The 6,482-nt window shown below is 61.8% G+C and overlaps 1 long non-coding RNA gene across 1 annotated transcript; it reads left to right on the top strand.

Annotated features, from left to right (window-relative positions):
- The first annotated feature begins 3,769 nt into the window (after window positions 1-3,769).
- Window positions 3,770-5,677, top strand: LOC309866472. The gene is made up of 3 exons (XR_014312704.1): window positions 3,770-3,866; window positions 4,252-4,296; window positions 5,297-5,677. It is a non-coding gene; the product is annotated as an uncharacterized lncRNA (long non-coding RNA).
- Window positions 5,678-6,482: the final 805 nt, after the last annotated feature.

Genomic DNA, 6,482 nt, shown 5'->3' with positions numbered 1-6,482 from the left:
GACAGAAAGCAGATCGGTGCTTTCCTGGGGAGGGAGGTGGGGGGAAAGAAGCAGGAAAGAGAGTAGCATTACAAAAGGACACCAAGATGACTCGGGGACTGACTTGTTCATCTTCTTGATTGTAATGATGGTTTCATAAACATATATATGTCAAAACTTATCAGACTGCACACTTTAAATATGTGCAGCTAATTGTGTGTCAATCATATCTCAATAAAGCTGTTTAAAAAACACATCTTAAACTTAGAGTTTATCACTAAGAGAATACAAATAAGAAGGAGGTCTTCCAAAACACTAGAGAAAATAAAACTGTAAACAGCTCACAAAGCCAAAGACAGAGAAAGAACAAGGAAAACAGAGCATAAATAACAGATGTGTCAACAAACACGTCTGTTTTGACAATACCCTCAATAAAACAATCCAAATATGCACTCTTTGCCCAAGGTACACCTAAAGTAAAATCCTGGAATGTTAGAAAGGAACGGATAGCAAAGACATGTTGCAGAAATAAGAAAAAGGGTCAGTAAAATGAGTATCACGTAAGGCTGAAAAAGACAAACTGTCATTTGGTCTGAGGAGCAATTCAAGACCCAGTGAGAGCATAACCGTGATTAATCTTTAAGCAGCAAACAACTTGCCATCGAAATCTATAAAGCGAAAGCTGTGAGAAATAACGTAAATTAATAACTAAAATGGAAACACGAAGTCCTGAAAATGTTAACCCCAAGGCCCAAATCATATAAATCATGTTTGGTTTAACTCTTCCCAGGGCCTGTAGCCGCACACCTGCAGGAACTCGAACCCAACAGCCAGGCCTTCCACAGATTTGCTGAGAGAGGATTAGCACGTTCTTCACCTCAGTTATCTTTTGCCGACATAAACGCCTGTATTAGAGCAGTCAAGGACCAATACCCACACTGCAATTGCAGAGAACATAACAAGGATGTCGATGACGGGGCAGCCAGGCCTCAACCGAGCCCCACCTCCGTGACTTGTTAGCCTAAGTCCCTGCACAAACTCCATGCCCCATTAGAAGTCAGGTGGGTGGGGCTCCCTGGGAGCTCAGTCAGTTCAGCATCCAACTCCTGGTTTGGGCTCGGGTCATGTTCTCAGGGTTCTGGGATCAAGCCCTGCATCGGGCTCCGTGTGGAGTCCATGTGACCATCTGTCCGTCACTCTGCTTCTGCCCCTGCCCCTGCTTGTGCTCACTTGTGCTCTCTCTCTTTCTCTCTCTCTCCAAAATAAATAAAGAAAATCCTAAAAAATAAAAGAAGTCAGCTGGGTACCTCTCTCACTGTTCGGCAAATCCCTGGGGGTTACAGCCTCCTGCTCCCTCTGGCCCAAGGCCCAACACTGTTCCCCTTCCCCACGTCCAGGCGGACTCACACAGAACTACAACTGTCCACCTTGTTTTTACAAATCCTCCTCCCAGAGCCCATGCGTGGTAGCTGGGTCCACGAGGGTCTGGGGAGGTGGAGGGAGTTCGGGGCTCAGAAAGCAGGATGCCTTTCATTTCTTAGCGCAGGATCCACCCAGCCCCTCCCCGGGGCAGGCAGAGCTCCCTCCTTCCCACCAGGCCTCTTCCGGCCGCACGTCCTTCTGTGACCCCCTCCCGGTCTCTCTCTCCAGGCCCCTCCTGAGCAGCTCATCGCGCTGCTGCTCACAAGGACAGCTCGGCGCAGGAGGTGACATAATGACCTCTCTTCCTGCTCACCAGAGGTCCTGGCCGCCGCGAGCTCCCCTGTATCGTGGGGTCGGGCCCCGTCAGTGCTCTGGAGGCACGTGCCCCTGCTGTCAGCCCCACTCAACGGAACACTGGTGCTGCAAGAAACAGAGACACGATGAGATCACGAAGGGAGCGTGCAGCCAGGACCCAAAACGGGTTTGTCTCACGCGCTGACGCCGTGGTGGGGAGCTGGACGTGGGAAAATGCGGCTTCTGGAGCGTTCCTGCAGCAGCCAGCCCCCCGCAGCTGCGTCATCGGGCTCTGAGTCGACGACTCCTCGTCTGAGCGCCGCACACCCAGCTTGTGCCAAAGGTGGGGGTGTGTGTGTCAGAGAGTGTGCGAGACCCATGTGAGCACGTGAGCACATGCACACGTGAGTGTGCGAGCGTCTGAGCATGTGTGCGTGTGCACGTGTGGGTGCTGCACGTGTGGGTGTGTGCGCATGTGCACAGGTATGAGTGTGCCCGTGTGAACATGCAAGTGTGCAAGTGTGCGTGTGTGAAGGCGTGTGCGCACATGTGTTGTGTGTGAGTGTGTGTGTGTTCGTGAGCACGTGGGTCTGGGGGCTGAGGTCCCTCTCCTCCCCTGTCCCGGGGTGGGCCACCCCTCTCTCTCAGCCGGCCGAGGAGGAGGCAGCTCCCCCACCCTCTGCCCACAGCCCTGCTGAGCGACTGTCCCCTTGACATCGGGACGGGGCAGTGTCAGGGGCCCCCCGTGTCCGTGCCCCGTCTTGGACAGTAGGAACACCACCATGGCCAGGGGCCTCTAACCCTGGCGCTCAGGTGGTGGGAGGGAGAGAGGGAGGAGTCTGAAGCAGAAAGCGCAGCTTTGGAACCAACTTGGCTCTTCCGATGACAACTTGCCTTGTTCCAGATGGTTCCTGGGCACGTTCTCCTCGTTAGCATGCTAATTTATTCTGACTCATCATCGGGAAGCTGTTGCCGGCGGGGCTGGCGCGCACCTCGATGCCAGAGCACGACCCGGGGGCTGAGATACCCAGCTGGAGCAGGAGCCCGCCCCGGGGGCTGTCGCCGACGCCGGGAGCAGAGAGAACAGTTGGGGACAAGGCTTCGCGGCAGGCTGAGCGGCTTGTGATCTCCCCTCTGGTGGCCCTGACACTCTGCGACAGGCTCGCGAGAGCAGGGCTGGGGACGCAGGCTCGTGCCGCGAGGCTCCGGGTAGAGCACAAATGTGGCTGAGGCGTAAAGGAGGCGCCGGGAACAAAGACCCAGAGCGGAGACCCCCCCACCCCCGCCGCCTGACAGTTCCCCGTCAGAGTCAGCGCCCCGGCCGGCCCGAGCCTCCAGGTGCGGGCCCGGGCCCTGGACCTCCCCTCTGTCCTCCGGACGCAGGGGTGCGGCCCACCCAGTCCAGGACACTGGGACACACGAGACGGAAGGCGGAGGCCCTCGTCGGCCCGTGTGCGGCCCCAGCAGCCCCGGGCTCCCCCGGCAAGGCTCACCACCCTGCCAGACGCAGAGGGACCTCCCTGGAGCAGCCGGACAGCTGAGAAGCTGGCGAGACAGGGCGGGTGAGACAGGCCACCACCCGGCCCTCCAGGAGGGCAGCACGGAGCCCCTGGGGGCCAGGCCCCAGCAGCCAGCCGACCCCACACAAGCCTTCCCTGCCTCGCCCCCCAGCACCCTGGATGCTGCTGGGCTCGCCCCCAGAGGCGGCTCCGGGAGATCCAGCCTGTGAGGGGGGCGGGGAGGCGGCCTCCTTCAGCAGCAGCGCCCTGACCCACCGCCCTGGGCCAACCTGGACAAAACGGCCGCGATGACCGCCGGGGCCTGGTTCCGGGCCGGGTTCCCTGGCAAAATCCCTCCAGCCGGCTCCCTCCCCAGGCCTCCCCAGGCCACCCTCCTGCCCAGGGCGGCTGGCTGCCCGCCTGGACCTTGGGCCTCCCTGCTGCTCAGCCCCCAGTGCTCTGCGGAGAGGAGTTTCCTGCCCCCTGGGCGTCAGTGACCAAGTAGCCAGGACACGGTGATCAGGGTTCTGGAATCCCCAAAGCCCCATCCACACTGTCCACGGCTCCCTGGCAACCGGAGGGCCTGTTTCTGCTGAGGAGGAGGGAGTGTGAGCCAGGGGCTGGGGCCCCGTGTGCTGGGCGTCAGGATCCGGGAATGTCAGCGTGAAGCAGGTGCTGAGGCTCCCCCGCGCCTGGGGACGCGGCAGAGGCAGACGGCCACATGCGGGGGCACCCAGGGACCACGATGCCTGGGGGTCGGGGGAGGGAACGCTGGCAGGGAGACGTCAGAGCCGTTGGTATCCTGGATGCCGGGATGACCCTTGAGACCCAGCCCCACCCCCGCACGTGCTGCTGGAAACCAGCATGTCTGATCGGGACATGGGTCGGGGACCATCATGTCTCCCTCGGGGATGCGCAGCCCCCCACCCCCGCCAGGCCGTGAGAGTGGGCGCCCTCAGCTGCAGGAGGGGGAGACCGATGGAGAAGCAGGGGACTCTGTGACGGCCATCTGTGCCCTCTCTGTCCCCGGCACCCAGCAAGAACAGTGTCCTTCCAGGAAACAGGCAGCAAGCCAATGCCACCTGGGTGTCCTGGGAGCACGGTACGTCGTAGAGACTGGGCGCCCTCACTGGACTGCGGAGCCGACCAGGAGAAGCACTCGTCTGGGGAGAAGCCTGTGTGAAGGGGAGCAGGGACGGCCGGGGGCGTCCAGCCTGGCTGGAGTGGACCACCCAGCAGGACGTGGTGCGAGATGGTTTCAGAAGCACCGGGGCTTGGCACTGCCAGGCTGCGCTCTGGGTGGGACTCGTGGGGCCTGGGAGCCATGGAAGGTTCAATGCAGACTCCGTCAGCAGGGGGCATCTGCCACAGGGGCCGTCCCTCTTTGCGGGGGCTTGGCATGTCCCGACCACGGCCCCGCATTCCTGCCTGTTTAGGAGGAATCCCTGCTATGACTTTATTGCCTGAACACCTGCTCCGGGGGCTCCGGTGCGGGACAATGGGCCGCCTTCACCAACAGGCCACAGAGACAGTGAAATCGGGCCGTCCGGACACCCAGGTTCTGGAGAAAGGGCCCCGTGCCTCCAGGAGCCATGCAGCAAGGTCAAGGCAGGGTGCGGGGAGAAAGGCAGGCCCTGGGGCCATGTCCGGGGTCCGTGATTGCTGAGCTAGGGCCCGATTGGTCCAGTGGAACCCCAAGAGGAGGGTTCTGGTCAGCCCCGCGGGGGTCTTCTCTAACAGGCCCCCAGGGCAGACCCTGGCCCCGGGGAGACTGTAGGGAGGCAGATTCGAGATGGCCATTTGCTTGGGGCTGTGCTCGCGCGGCGGGTGGGGGAGGGTTCTTGGATGGCCCCCAGGCCACAAGGCCACGCTCTGCACAAGCCCCCACTTGGTGAGCTGCGGCAAGTGGACGGGAGAAGGCGGTCAGAGAGGTCGTGAGGTCGTGTGGGCATCGTGTCGCGGTGGTCAGAGCGGGTCCTGCCCTGGTGGTCACGGCTTCCCCGTGGTGGGGCCCACAGCCCTGCCACTTCTCACCTCAGACATCAGACATGTGGTTTACCCAAAAAATCCGCCAAACTTCTAGGTTCCTCCTGCTTTACTAGGCCTGGTTCTGCAAACTCCCTCGGATTCTGTGAGGTACACGCTGTCCCCCCACTAAGTCCCTTACCGCTTCTGTGATCTGCGGTTGGATTCTGACTCCTGCAGCCAAGAAACTGAGTAACTGAGACACGGGTTCCAGGAGCGGGTGAGGTTACAAGTCGCCGCGGAAGGCGGGGACCGGCCACGCACACGTCATGGGTGCTCGCGGAGGAACGACCCCGCCTGGCGCGTGTGGCGTTCGCGCATCTGAGCCACCACCCAGGGTGGCCACGGGGAAGCTGGCACGGACTACCCGGGTGGGGGACGCCGAGCAGACCCTGGCGGGGGCCGTCCAAAACACTGCGACTCCAGTTGCTGGGCGGCCGCTGCCAGAACCGGGGCTTCCGAGAAGCGCGCTCCCACCCCAGCTCCTAGTTTAGAGACGGAGCCCCGGGTCCTCACTGGGACTGCCTTAGCTCCGCAGACACAGGGGCGGGGGCCACTGCCCCTGTGAAGTGACTCCTGCCAGTTCCAGGGTCCGCTTTGGGGCGCACGGACCCCGAGGGGAGCTGGGGCAGCCATCCACGAACGACGGGTCCCAGGGATCTGGAACGTACTCTGAATGCCCCTGCGGTCCCCCATCGGAGAGGGAGCTCAGGAGACCTGGGGATAAAAGGAGGTCTGACCTGTCCCCACTCGGGCACATCAAGGGTGCCCCCCCCAGCCCGCCCGGGGCGCTCTCCGCGTCTGAGGGCATCGTGGAAAAGCACCGAATGGAACAGTTGGCCTGACCCTGGACTGAGGCGGAGCCCGCGGGGACCCAGCGCTCGGCCGGCCGCCGAACTTGTTTCTCCATGTTCCTGGAGGAATCCAGACCGAGGGCCGCCATCCCCTGAGAGCTAGGAACGCCCTCCTGCGCGAGCGTGGCTGGGGGTTGGAGACGGATGCGGGCCACAGCGTCACCCTGGCTGGATCGGCCCGCGGGGCCAGGCGACCGTGCACCTGTGGCCCTGGGTGCAGGCAGATTTGGGCAGAAGCTTCTCCACTCTCATCTCGGGCCCGTACCCCCGTGGGGCCCACAGAACTCTGGGTGGCTCCCCGGGAACCCAGGCCACGTGGGTTCCTCACGCTGCAGGACATGGGTCCTGGCCCGCCTGAGAGTGGGAGGCAAGCCCACGAGGAGGTGTGACCTCCCAGCGGAGCTGTGTC

Source organism: Mustela nivalis (genome assembly GCF_964662115.1).
Source record: "Mustela nivalis genome assembly, chromosome: 6".
Classification (NCBI taxonomy): domain Eukaryota; kingdom Metazoa; phylum Chordata; class Mammalia; order Carnivora; family Mustelidae; genus Mustela; species Mustela nivalis.
This window is presented reverse-complemented; position numbering and strand designations above follow the sequence as displayed.